This window comes from Dromaius novaehollandiae, chromosome Z, assembly GCF_036370855.1.
Source record: "Dromaius novaehollandiae isolate bDroNov1 chromosome Z, bDroNov1.hap1, whole genome shotgun sequence".
Taxonomy (NCBI): domain Eukaryota; kingdom Metazoa; phylum Chordata; class Aves; order Casuariiformes; family Dromaiidae; genus Dromaius; species Dromaius novaehollandiae.
The window spans coordinates 80,305,528-80,319,881 of record NC_088132.1 but is presented as its reverse complement, the minus strand read 5'-3'; positions in this window follow the sequence as shown (position 1 = coordinate 80,319,881).

Below are 14,354 nucleotides of genomic sequence, written 5' to 3'. Positions count from 1 at the left end.
AGCCTGAGGAGCTAAGTTAGAACCCATGATCTGTTCTGTGAACTCGGGGTTTATTTCCCCCCCTCCGGTGTGCTCATAGCTTTGTTCTCACGTGTCTTAAATCTCACCTGTCATCTTACCATTTAACCTTTCAGTATTGAGAGATCCTTCTGCGGCTCTTTGCAATCACCTCTGTATTCGATGGGCTTGAATATTTTTTCTTTTCCATTTAATTACCAGTTAACTCTTTCATTTTGTTATTTGGGTCAACCTATGAATCCCTTAAATAGTCGATATCTTCAGGACACATGTGGTAACGTGTCCCCGGTTTGAGATCTGACCACATATTCACTGTTGAGCTGGAAAAGACTTTTATTTTCTATATCTTAGCAAACAGTAAATGCATAAAAATGGATCATTGATTACTGAAAGAACTGAGACTTTTTTTAAAACTAGCTTTTTTAAAGATAAGTAAAATGGTAAAAAAAGCATTGCTCCATTTCAGGTTACCATCAAATTGCATTTTTAAGGCTTTTATTTCTCAAAAAAGAATTCTGTTTACATTTGAGCTTAGTGAGTTTTACCTTCCTTATCCTCCTTTGCCTTCTCCCCTGTTTTATGGTTCAAATGTATTGAATACCTTCCTCCATATCCTGCCCCATCAATTTGCTCAGCTTTGGTTCTTTGTAGCCATATAAAAGAAGTCCATGTTGGTAGATCATTAAAGATCATAGAGACAGATACAGGGACAAAATTTATCCTCTCACAGTAAAAGGAATAAATATTTAGGATGATTTGTTTGAAATAGCTTTCTTTACACATCCACGAATTAATGGCTTTAGACTGTTGATGGCAAAGCACAAACCACATGAAACTGATTACACATTACTTCAACTCCCATGACCATATATATTTGTGAATATTAAGCAGGGGACACTAAATAATAAGACCAGACAAATTAAGCAGGGAGGTGAGGAAAGGTACGTAAGTTACAGATAAGAGAGACATTTTGGGGAACAAAGGACATCATAAACTATATCATCTGGAGAATATATAACACATAATTGCCAGGGATGGAGATGTAGACAAGCACATGCAAGACAAAGGATTTCTTAGAAGAAAAGTCTGTCAGGAACCATTTAGATAATGTGTTAAATCATAAACTTAATGCCAGCTTAGCTATGCATTTCACAGCATATGAGTAGGAAAATGTTCCAGTAAAAATCATGCAGGACATCTGAAGAAGTCACATCAGCCTACAGTTTTGTCCATGCTGAAGAAAGAAATAATGCTAGAAAGAAATGAATGGAATGTTTTTTTTCTCCACCAGCTGTCTCTGTGAGACCTGGACTGTGGCTACGCTTACGCACACCAGGGTGAGTCCTGGGAACAGGGCCTGCTCTTCATCCCCCTTGGCACGTCTGGGACATGCTGTAGCTCATGAGCACCCATGGTCCATCTCTGCGTAGTCATGTGGCTGGCCTCTATCTCCAGCCCCATAAGCTTGGAGCTACCTCCCTCTCCTCTCTGTGGAGGAAACAGATGCTGAGAGGGTTCCTAACTTAGCTTTTTCCACTTAGATGATTAGAGATGTCCGTCCATGATGAATCCAGACCACTGAAAGATAACATGGAGGAGCTACATAATTATAGAATAGCGAACTTCAGATTAACCTCCAGAAGAAAGGGGGGGAGGGAAAACAAGCTCAGAAACTAAAACAAATAGTCAAATAAACTTAGAAGATAAAAAGAAGAGAAACAACCAATATGGTTATGTCAAAAGCAGATCTTGTCAAATCAATTTCCTTCTAGAAGGAGCAATAAGGTTTGTCAATATGGGAAAAAAAGTACGTGTGATTTTTCTTGACAGAAGTGAGGTGTGATTGTACTTTTGACACTGTCTATCATAACAGTCTATCTGCTAAGGCAGCTAAGGATGTACAGTCCGAACAAAACTACGGTGCAAAACTAAAAAGTTATCAAGATTTATTGTCAAGCTGGAGAGAGAGAAGTTCTGCAGGGACATGTCCAGTATTACAATATTTTAATTAACAACTTGAATGACAGAAGAGAAGGTATGCCTGTTGACCTTGCACATGATGTGATGCTGAAGAGAAATGGAGGTGGCAAGCCTACTTGAGGGTAGGTTTAGAATTCAAAATGATCTTGACAAATTGGAAGAATGACCTGAATGAATGCGATAAAATTCAACAGAAGTACAACATAGTGGAAAAAAATAAGCCATAAAAATACAGGATGGATAGTTACCTGTTGCTGAGACTTCAGCTGGATGATTTAGTTCTGTTTTGAGCATTGCACATGAAGAAGGCTGTGAACCAAATGGAGATTGGCCAGAAGTTCAGAGGAGAGCAACAGTAATGATCTGAGGTTTAGAGACTGGAACAGCTGGGAAAGATTGAAACAACTAAGTTATTTAATTTATAGGAGAGCAAGAGTAGACATCATAAACATTTCCAAACACATTAAAAATACTGTGTTAGGAGGGAGAAACAAAGTAAGAGCTGCTGTCCACGTCTCCTAGGTGTAGGACAAGCAGTAATGGGTGAAAATGGCAGCAAAACTCTTGTAAGTCTAATAGTATTAGGGAATTTATTGTTGTGTTATATTACCCTGGAATAATAGGTTCGACAAACATATATTGCTAGGAGAGCCAGGAAAGGTGTTAGAAAATATTGTCTGGCCCTCAACAAGGAAAAGGTTTCCTATAAAAAAGCATATTCAAAATATTTGGAGTTCATGAATCAGTTACTGAAAACTACATCAGTCTTGTGAAACTACCCATTGCCTTGTTCTTAACTGAACCAATATCTAAATAGGTGGCAATAGCTGCAATTAATCATGAACATTTTTTCTTGTACTTTTAGTTATTTCAAGGGAAGCTGGAGTTCCATGGGCTCACATCTCTTACAAAACTACTTTTGTTGAGGAAATGTAGCAAGACCATTTGTCAACTTCGAGAATGCTCATTTTGGCTGAAACTATATTACCTAGGGAGCCCCAAAATGATGAATTTACAGATTGGTGATGTCAAGGCAACTTGCCAGATTCTTCTCCCTGGCCTTTCCTACAGGGAAAAAACAATGCTTAATTGATACTTTACATACCTTTTCTCTCCTTTTCTCAATGCATCTAACAAATAACAGACAAAACAACTAAGGTAAAGTCACTATAACTGAATAATCAAAGTGTGTGATTTACAGTTGAACATGCACGTTTGCCATGATAAATGTTTTTTTTCTTTTTAATAGCCAGTTTTAGAGATGATATGGACTGTTTATGTATGATTAATTAAAAAATAATTATCCTCAGCTAGGAGAATGAGAAACAATAAATGGGCCATAAAATCTAAACAAACACAGAGGCTGTCACCATTTCTTTAAATCACAGCTAAGAACATTTATTGCAGTGGTTAAAGACATGCCACAATGGATAGTCCAGGTGAAGCTAGTGAATATAGTAGCAAATACCACCCAATAGGATGTATATCAATATCCTAAACCATCTCATTGCTAGTTGACCTTGCATTATCATGAAAAAAGAAATAACACAAACTGTACCATAAAAGCTTGTAAAAAGCGTCATCTCTGTCTTCCCAGCTACTTATTTTTAGGAATCTGATTACACAGGAAACAATTAGCTGATGATCACCACTTTTGTCTACAGAGAAGGAAGAAAATTTCCCACACTGATCCACTCTGTTTGGCTAGGCACTTTTACCATATTTCTCTAAGTACTTACACGTCACGCTCTGAAGGAAAATGTCTTTTCCCCCAAACTGGGCAACCATCGCTCACTAGAATTGATGGAAATCTAAAAAGTGGAAAAGAAACACAAAGCAATGGTTATAGGTGTAACCCTACATGAAACTACATGAAAGTGTAGTAACAGCAGTGGCGTAACTATTTTTTCTCACTGATAAATTTGCAGTCGTCGCTATCTACTCATAGGAACTCTGACTGCTTTGGGGCAGGGCTGTCTAATACCTGGCCTATTTTCTGTGTGAAATATATATTTTCCTATCTAGATCACAAGGCCCTTTGAAATCATCCTCTATGAGTACATATGCATTGACAGCACTCAGTAGATAATGAGGACAGTCATAAATTGCCAGAAATGTGAATTACAGACTGTCATAAGTCAGACCACTTGACTCAATGGCATTGCAGGTTAAATCAAGTCTTCAGGTGTGGTGTTTCAGTGAGATGTAGGGAAGTGAAACTCCTTTTATTGCACAAAGCCTGTTTCCTGTCTTATACTTGGGACCTATGTACGTGTGTCCCCTTTTTGCTGGAGGGAAGGCTTTTTACTGGCATGGATAACAACGTTTGTGTCCCAAAGAGGATCATTTAAATCCATAAATCCAGTTTCCACTCTGAGCAAAAGCTACTTCTTCTAAGTCCAGAAGCTAATGGGAGGCCTTCCTATGAAAACTTCACGCATGATTCCTGCAAGTTCTCACCCTTCCTCCTTTCTCGTATTAGCCAAAAATAGTAGTAATAATAAAAGAAGCTTCCAGAAAAATACCTCAGAATGTGTGGCTGAAGAACAGTCTGTGTGCAACCAACAGCTATGATGGCAGGCACATTTCATGAGTTGCATTTATAACTTGTTTTGAATCTGGCTAGGCATGCAAAATATCTCGGATATCGAAAAGTCAGCTAAAACCTCCCTGCAAAGAGCACCAGTCTACTGGTGCTCCCTCTTCTCAGGGTTGTGGCAGGAAAGAAGAGCCCTGCCCAACTGTCATCTCTTGGTTAAGTGTACTTCAAGCATGTGAGGAGACTCGTGAGTCCCTTTTTCTTGCTCACTCTCCGCGTGAACTTTTGTTCTATGTGTTGCACGATCCAGCCTTGATCCGTCTTTTCCAGTGTAACTTGGAGCGGATCTGCGACTGAGGCCCTAGATAGAGGTGTCTGGGTTACTTCCATAATCAATGAAAATGATAAGCAATTCAAGTCACTAAGACTTTAATTGAGCATCCAGAGGAGCTTTTTCCCTTTGGGTAGAGCTCCTATGCCAGCTTCGCTCTTAAATTGAATGCTTCAGTACCCAGGGTTAAGGAGAAATGACTACTACTATTGCTACCTGTCGGTATTTTAACATGGCACCTCTCTAATAGGCAGTATCAAATGAGGGCAAATTCTTTTTCATTTTAAAGACTAAGGAAATCATTGAGTCTTAACAGGATTGTCTATAATACATTGACATCACTGATATTTTACTGAAAACAAACACACCTAATAGCCAATGTTGAACATAAATGTACATACTTAAAAAAAGATGAGGCATTAATCCAGCACCAAAAACCTAAGAATGAAAGAAATCCAATTACTGAAAAGTGACCAAGACCAAAAAACCCCCACCAAAATCAGTTCTACAGGCCACATACATTGCAGCACATGTAGGACACACAAAAGGGAAAGAATCAGTTCTTGGAGCAATATGAGCTCAAGGGCACTGGCTTCCATGGAGAACATCAAGTCCTACATGAAGATGAGTTTTGCTAGTGACAGCTACTATCTGTGACTTACAGAACAAGCCCTGTTCTTGATTTTCCATATTCAAACCTGGTTTTCCAGCTGGTCTCTTTCTAGATTCTGTTACTGATCTTGCTGGCACCTGAAACTTACCAGAGACAGAAGTGAAATAACTTTCCTTATTCCCCATCACACACCACAGTCAAGTTCTGTGGACAATCCCACAATCCTTATTGTCCTCAGACTCTGACTTTTTTTCCTTTTCTTATTTTTCTTTTGGCCCAGACATGCCATATTCTGATAATACCACTTCTCCCTCCAAGTCGAAGCTCAAGTATCTTTATTCAATCCACTTCACCAAACTTCTATTGATCTCTGATTTTAACTAGTAAGGCAGTGTTCTGATGTTCCACATTCCTAACAAGCTTTTTTCATCTTAAAAATACAACTGAAAATTTCTTCTTTCTGCTCCATTGTTCTGAAAACTCCTAGTATCAAGAGGAGTCAGTAAAGATCCTATGAACAACACACAGATCATATGATATTCCAGGATGAACACATGTATGTGCATAGATGTATACATATACAGACACATATCCTTCAGAGTGGGGGCATGTGGACCATACAGGAGCAGTATAGACCCAGGACAGGTCAGAAAGACAAATGTTGCTGCTTAATTCCCTCTTCTGCAGTGCTAATGTCTTGCCCTCAGACTTCAGTCCTCTTATCTGCTTTTACAGCTTCTCACATTGCCTCTGTCAGCTCCACTGAATAAATGATGTCATCCTTGTCTGCTTGAATGTTTACTTCTTTCTGTGCTGCCCTTGGCACAAAATACTCTTCCCAAAACTAATCCATCCTGAAAGCCATTTTTCTTTTCCTTCCAATCTACCCTCAAGGCCCACAGCAACATGGCAGCTGCAAATGCCTAAGCAGATGCTAAGAATGCAAAAGCTTTTTTGAAGTATCTGCTCCTGCAGCAAACCCTACAATCTCAAAGTAGGTCCCTAAACTCCCTACACAGGCATGGGAGGACCCAGGCAACTCAAAATACAACTGACTACATAAAGCTGATTTGAGTTAGCCTGTTGAATAGAGAGCTTTCAAACTCATGAAGGGCCGGTGCATGTCTGAAAAACACCACCACGCTTTATGACTTAGTTATCTTCCTTGGAGCTTCAGGGACACACCACCCACTGCTCTCAGATCAAAGCCCAGAGCCTCCAATGGAAAAAAGCCAAGAAAAGGAACTGTTTTCCTCTACAATGGAAGGAAGCAGCAACAACAGCTGCAGTTGATGCCATGTGTTTGTACACTAGCTCAGTGGCTAGACTGTTCAGCCAGGAAACACAAGTGACAGACTCAAATTCAGTTCCTTCACATGCCTGAGAACATCCAAGCCTCTACCATGCTTTCAAAGAAAGTGGTAGACAAATGTCTGTCTCTGACAGACATCCCGTCTAACAGACACGCTGTAAAACTATCCCTCCCCCAAAACTTCTGCAACAGCTCAGGGAGAGGAATGGCATATCGCTGAATCCTGATGGAGCCTGGACAGCCAGGTGAGGACAACTCCGGGCATGTGCTGAAATCAAGTGTTGCACACTTGGGGAACTTCTAAAACAGAAGAAAATCATTAGATACTTAGGGTAAGGTGGTAGCTTTTTAGAGAATGTGAAGGTTGTACCTTGCCAAGGACTTTGGTCTCTCCCAAGGTTATTCTAGTTTCCCTACAGGCTTTATATAATTTGTCCTATAGAAGGACAGAGAAGGAATTCTAGGTTTCTGAGGCCCTCAGCTAGCATCCTATTTCCTCAGTCTTCCCCTTCTGCACTGCAGCTACTTGTTATGTCTAAGTTTATCACCGCTCTTCGGAGGGCTATGCATTTATTTACACATTGTCCAGTATAATGAAACCATGATCCAGACTAAGTGTTTTAGAAGAACTAAAATTATACAAACAATAACAGAAAAAATGATGAAAGTCTGTATGAAATTGGAGGAAAAAATGTATCTTCTCTGAATGCTGGTTCCTTCTTTATGAGCTCTGTTGTACTGTGTAATTCTGTGCTAGGTTCTGAGTATGCTCGTTACTTGATACAGCATAATCTGAACAAAGAGCTATTTAACAAGCATTTTCTCTTTATCTTCTTACTTACATGTAGCAAAAAAACACCAAGTGAGCCATTCAAATAAACTATGTTCCTTCCCTTTAATTGAATTTACTGGTTTCAATATGATTGCAGACTCAGGACCATTGTTTAATTTCAGGATTTAATAAGTGTTGTCAGAGCCCTTGTAGATCTCTCTAAGGGATGCACTTGAGGCTAATGAACTGGTTCCTCGGTTCACTTGGGCCATGTGGTCTCAAACTTCATTTATCCCAGATCAGTCTTTTTCTCCCCTTGACTTACATGACCAATCTCTGAACATCTTGATGGGTCATACCTGTTGGAAAATACTGCCCTGTGTGCGCAGCCCCTTTACACCTCCAGATTCATTGCTAGCCTCTTACTCTTCTTTGTAGCTTCTGTTTCTCTTGCACAGAAGCAGAAGAGGACAGGATCTACAAGGATTCAGCTAGTGCACTGTCTCCAAATACATCTACATGATAAGGATGTCATTCAGATCAGTTGATTTTTGTCAGCACAACAGCCATCCCCACACGGAGGCTTTTCATGATTTATCAGTGCACTTGTTCACAGGCTCCCTCCTTCCCCCAAACTGTCATACACGCATTGTGCTGATCCATGGCCTCCAGTTTAGGAGGTGATAAGAGCACCTGATATCTGTAAACTCAGCATGCTGCAACACAGGACAGAAAGGAACATGCTGCTGAGAGCGATAATCAGACTAATTAAGAAAGATGAATAAGAAAATATTTCAAAGATCTATTTTTCAGCTATACCAATGGATATCTTTCATTGAAAAAAGGATATCAGATTGTCATCAGTTTCTTTAGCTTTAAATATTAAAGAAATACTTGTCAAAAACCTCTAGTGCCCTGATGGTCAGTTAATCTTGACTCACTACCATCTTCCTGGTCAACTTAGCCAGCCACTGACTCAGAAAAATAGCTACAAATTCTACTTTCTACTCTCTCCTTCCCTCTACAACATGAATATCCTCATGTTTCCTTCAAATATCAAGGAAAAAAGAAAGTATTCTCAAAGGTCATAAATTATTCCGCCAAATAACATTATGTTTCTTCCTATACAAATGTTACTACAAATCTAACCTGCTCACAGATATAGAAGGCAAGAATTTAATGAGATAAAATTGGGATCAACTCTAGCAGGTAAACTGCTTTCTTTAAGCAGCTTGAACTCAACTTGTGGGCCAGAACCAGGGAGCAACAAATCGCTATTGCTCTGCAGCATATTTCACCAATGCTAAAGAGATTTAACTAAAGATTTAAACAAGGGAAAAGGAATGTAAAGAAGGGAAGAAATATTGAGAAGGCTGGATATGTGGAATAAATGTAGGCAAGAGGTAAGGAGTAAACATTTGAGTATTGAAGGGCAATGGCACACCATAACGATTCATATATGTAATAGTCCCTTTTTTATTAGATCCAATTTAATCTTATGGATAAACTATGACAGAAGGTACAACTCTAAAGCCTGTTTGTAAGCTATATATGTATGCTTATTGAACAACAAAGTTCAACATCTTCATGCCGATGTCAATTCAAGTACACTTTTGTGAAGAGATATTAGTTTAGATAACAACAATACAACCAGACTGCATGACTCTGTCCCTTAGGTGACATAATTAAATGCATAATTATACTGTTTCTGATTTCAGAGCTAGCTCTCTTGATGCATAGCCTGGGGCCATTTCACCAGGCTCTCTATGCAGATAAATAGATCATATTGTATTTATGTGCTATCCGTTGCACTGGAATTATTTAGATCTGATAGGAAATCACTACCTTTTAACTAAGAGTCTGGAAATGTAGCTGGTGCAGGTCAGAGCTTATAACTACAGTAAGCATTTAATGTAACAGTGAAAGAGGTTAACAAATGTCTAAGAGAGTTTGAAGGAAAGAGAGAGATCTGTATTCCCCAAGCAACCTACTAAAACCAAAACCAGTTTTGCACAGTGACTTTCTGCGTGCCTTACATTTCATCGTGTACTCACAGTGGGTCAATCACCTTTGGACCTCTTGATATCTCTGTAGCATGGTTGAGCTCTCAGGACAGGTTTTGTCTTAGTCTTGAGTCTGCTGCCAGTTGCCAGCTCCTGAAATGAACAGCAGTTAGGACTTCAGTGTTAGCAAGAATAGAACTTGATCCTAACCTGGGTAAAAATCTCATGAGTCCTGTAGTTCAGAGGCAAAACTACCCACCACATTTATTGCAGTTCTTGATTATTGCTATTTTTTAATGCACAGTATTTTGTTCAGCTCTACTCATCAATCCCATGGCTTATTAAATTTGTATGTTTAACTGATTCTCCTCTATAGGAGGAATTTTCCCTTCCTTGATTTCCAATGAGATAATCCCATATCTTCCCTACAGCTTAACTTCCTGAAAACACCAAAAGAATATATAACTGATAACACGTGGTGTCACCCAGTAATACATCTCTAAAATCCAAATAGTTATCTAACAAAGTGAACTAGGTAGGAAGTAACTGTGAATTAATGACACCTTGTTTTAGTGGGCTGAAGTCAAAGTCAGCTACTGTAACTATTGTTGCTGCTGTTGAAGACAATGTGCAATTACTTCCCAAGTGGATTATATTTGAGAAATCCAGGAAATCAAAATGTGTGATAAAGGTGTACAAGCAGGTATGCATAAAAAGAAAAAGAAGAAAAAATATCCACCAAAAACGTAGGGTTACCTAGAAAACCTACCCTCTCCTGTTGTAATCTTAAACATGTAACCCAGTACTACTAGCAGTGTTCAGTGAGTTGGCTGCTATCATCTTACCTTTTTTTAATGGAAGCAGTGGACAGAGGTGTCTTTTGAGTCAGTATCTCAGTGCTGATTTGTACTCCTTCCAAGCCCTTTTCTTCTAAAGATTTTAAAATAAGCTTTTTGAATAAAACAGTGCTGATTCCCTCTTTCTCTCATTATTAGCGGTTACTCTGCACCCACCAGGGATGAAGGTAGTCCCCCGCCAAAAAATTTGTTTAGATTTAAAAATCAAATTTAAACATGGCGCTGAGCTCCCAAACTCATGCTGATGAACTATTTTGATACTGCCAGTATATCAGTCAAGAATGATGTACATGTTTTCAATGATTTTTTTTTTTAAGATGAGTTCTTATTGGAACATTAACCCTCTCTCCAGCTACAAAATATGACTTTTGCTTTTCTTGCATCAAGTATTTTTCCATAATTACATATCCCTCCCTCATCAGCAATAGGTCTTTTCTCAAAAAGGTTCCTGCCATGACAATCCCTTGGAATGATCTCTGTACGGATTTGCAAGCTGAATGCAAGGTTAACTGTTGTTTTCTAATTAAGTCAGAAGACCTGATTTTTTCACAGACATTGGATATCCTGGTGCCTCAACTGACCCTGACTGAATGTATCTTCTCTTAACAGATCTGGAGCCTGAGCAGTCCCAGCTCTTTCTCTAAAGTTTGAAAGGACTACTTGGAAATCCCAGATAGAAAATAGGAATAAGCCAAGGACCCATGGATAAATGCATGGAAAATAGGAGAACACAGAGATGAGACTGCAATAGCAGAGTCCATTAGGTCACATTATTACTGGTGAGTTGGAACAAAAAACAGAGAGAGGAGAATCTGTACCAGTGTCTTGGTGCGGTTGGATTTTATCCTCCTTTATCCAAAGAATAACACATTGTAATGTCACTGCATGAGAAACAACTCTATATGCCTTGCTTGACCTGGGGTCCCATTTTCTGCTTTTGCAAATGTCCCCTAGCAAGAGATTAACACTGTGGTTGGCGGCTGGATACTGTGTGGTTGGCATCCAGCTGGGTCTCGTTCCAGAATTTCCTCCTCCCCTTTCTCAGTCCTTCTGATGTACTAAAGTCTGGATGCTTATTCCAAATCATCAGACCATATCATTTAACAATGTTTGGCAAGTTTTATTTATTAAATATTTTCCAACAAAAGCCTGTAAGGCAACAGAAAAGTAAAGCGTAAAATACATTTGACTTAATTGGCAGCAGCAGACTGCATGCGTCAGAAGGAATTAACCTCCAATAAAGCAGGATGTGCAGGAAACACAATGTACTAGTTTGATATGGTCTTTCAAAGCTACCATTTCCTGGAACAGAGGCAGAAACACAGGTTGGCTGTGACTGGAAAAGGCCTTTGGATTTATGTATGCGTGCAGTGATTCTCAGAAGCTCCCACAAAGGCACATCTAGAAGTCTAGCACGAAGGAATTCGAGAGTCTGATGCCATGTCAGGGATTTCATACTCTTTTTCCCCTTCAGTGTTCAGATCCAAGGCAGATGGAGCAAAACTTCTATCCTTTGCCTCCAGCGATTCACTCACAACCTCTTTGCCCAGTCTGTGATCTGAATATCAAAGCAGTCAATCCAGACAGCAAGAGTTGTTCAGATACTCTTATCAGTGAAGGTATAAATGACTAATCCAGAATTACACAGCATCACATAGCTGGTATCTTCAGAAACCCACCCAACGCAGATGAACAGAAGTGTGTGAGAACTATTTATAGGAGGTTTAACAAAGAAAGGACTTCATATTATTTTTCAGGTGATGAAGAATGGGCAGAAACATATATCTGCAGTAAAGAAGGACAAAGAAACCCTCGTCCTGGTTTAAGGATTCATTTTTACTCTGCTGTATAAATGACACAGCCTCATTTTTCATGGTTAAAAGAAATAAAGAAAGAAGCTGACTTGGAGAGAATGTCTTGTCATGAAAGTCATGATAAGGATGTTCTCTTGTATGAATTGCGCCTTTCCCATAAGGGTATTGCAGCCTTTTGGCCATGTTAGTGACTATTCCTGCAATGTATGCAAGCTCTGCTAATGGTAAACTCGGCCTGGGGATAAGTCTGCTCTGTGCGATTGTTTAGAACAAAAGCGGATCAATTGCTATTTTCATTGAAAAAATTAATTACACCTTAGTTTGTCTGACTGGGACTGGATTTTGGAATTGGAAGTCAGGTAAACACCTAGTCTTTTAACGGCAATTAACCATCTACTTTGTTTTAAGTTTTTTAAATTTTATTGAAGTCGGTGGTACTAAACCAAAGGTTAAATGCAAGATCTTGCTTATATTATGTGCTGAACTGACATCAGTGTGTGTGAACGTGATTTTGTGATTTGGACCACAGAGATGCTATGCATTCTTGCTTCCCTTTTTTTCAGGAAGAAGAAGTAAAGCCACTCTTTGCTGGTAGGATCTGGTTCTTCAAGGTCACCCTGACAAATCTGGAGATATCATTCTGGTCAGCCACAGTTTAAAAACAAAACAAAGCAAAAAACTTTCTCGCAGTATCCAGAGTAAAACCCTACCAGATGGCTTCAAGTCAGATTTATTTGCAGTTTGATGAAAGTCACCAAGATCCACATTTTGGAAAGCTTGTCTCCAACAATCTCTTCAGCCATGGAGATCCATGGCCACTTTTTAATTATTCAGACAATACAGCTATGCATGATGTCTCAAAACGGGGGTTTGCAATAGGACTGTCCAACTTGGAGGGTCTGAGCCTCATTTTCTTGGTGTTTTAGTTGCATCCTCTGAGGAGTGGGATTGCACAATGGTTTGCTTCTGGGCACAAAGCACATTGCATTCTTGGGGGAAAGTACATTGCAGAGACTCATAGCAGGTGGGAGTATCTGACCTGCGGATACTCAGTGCTGATGGTTGCTCAGCATAAACTGTCCATGGGAAGCTGTGGGATCAACAGCAGCTGAAGAGTATTGTAATGACTTTGAAGTAAATTAAGCAAAGTCCACTAATATCAGAGGGGGCACCTCCTTGAACCCCAGTCTTTGTGAGCAGAGCTCTGTACAGCTGTGTTTTCACTCTCAAACCTTTGCTGTCGTTTGCTAAACCTTGGCCAGTATTTTGGTAAGCTTCTGAGTGCCAACAACTCAAAGAAAGAAATGGCTTTTTTTTTTCCCTTGAAGTAACTATCTATCTATCTGCAGCATAAAGAGAGAGAACTGAGGACTAATGCTCACTAACTATGCCCTGATGGTAGCTGTTTAATGAGGATAATTAATGAGTGATGTGTTAGTTTAGAAAGCAAGCAATAAAGTCACAGTAAGCAAGCAGGCTGCCTCTTGTCTTCTGTCGCAAGCTCCATTTTTATGCTCTCTCCATGACCTAAATCTTCATAACGTCCAGTCTCTCCCGCTCCCTCCCTTCAGTGAATGTCCTTTTGTGTTTCTGAGCTCACTGCTTCCCCTTCAAGTGCACTGTTTTTTTTTTTTTTTTGCTGTCTTCCAGAAAACTAAGCAGTGCCCTCCTTTGTCATTATCTTCATTACAGCTCTGCCACATCATCATTTGCTTCCTTCAGAGATCACTTTTCATCCCGTTTCTAATTGTGTTCTTGCCATGCTCTGAAAATGCTCACCCACAGATGCTCTTCATGTGCTCTCTTCCTTGCCTTTACCTTGCAGAGGCTTTCACAGTTTGTCCTTTCTTATTAATTTTCTGCTTGAAATACTCGTTCTTTCAGTATATAAACAGAATATCGGGCAAGGCAACTAGAAGAGGCATTTGAGTTCACAAATAGTATTGTGGCATGCTAAATCAAGCAGATGCTGCAGGGAATTTTGTTCCCTTTGAGTCAATGACAAAACTTCTATTGATTTAATTGGAGCATTATTTGCCAATAACGTCGTAGGGAGAGTGAAAGAACTGCCAGATATGAGCATGTAGGAGAGTGTAATGGAGACATGCAAGAAGC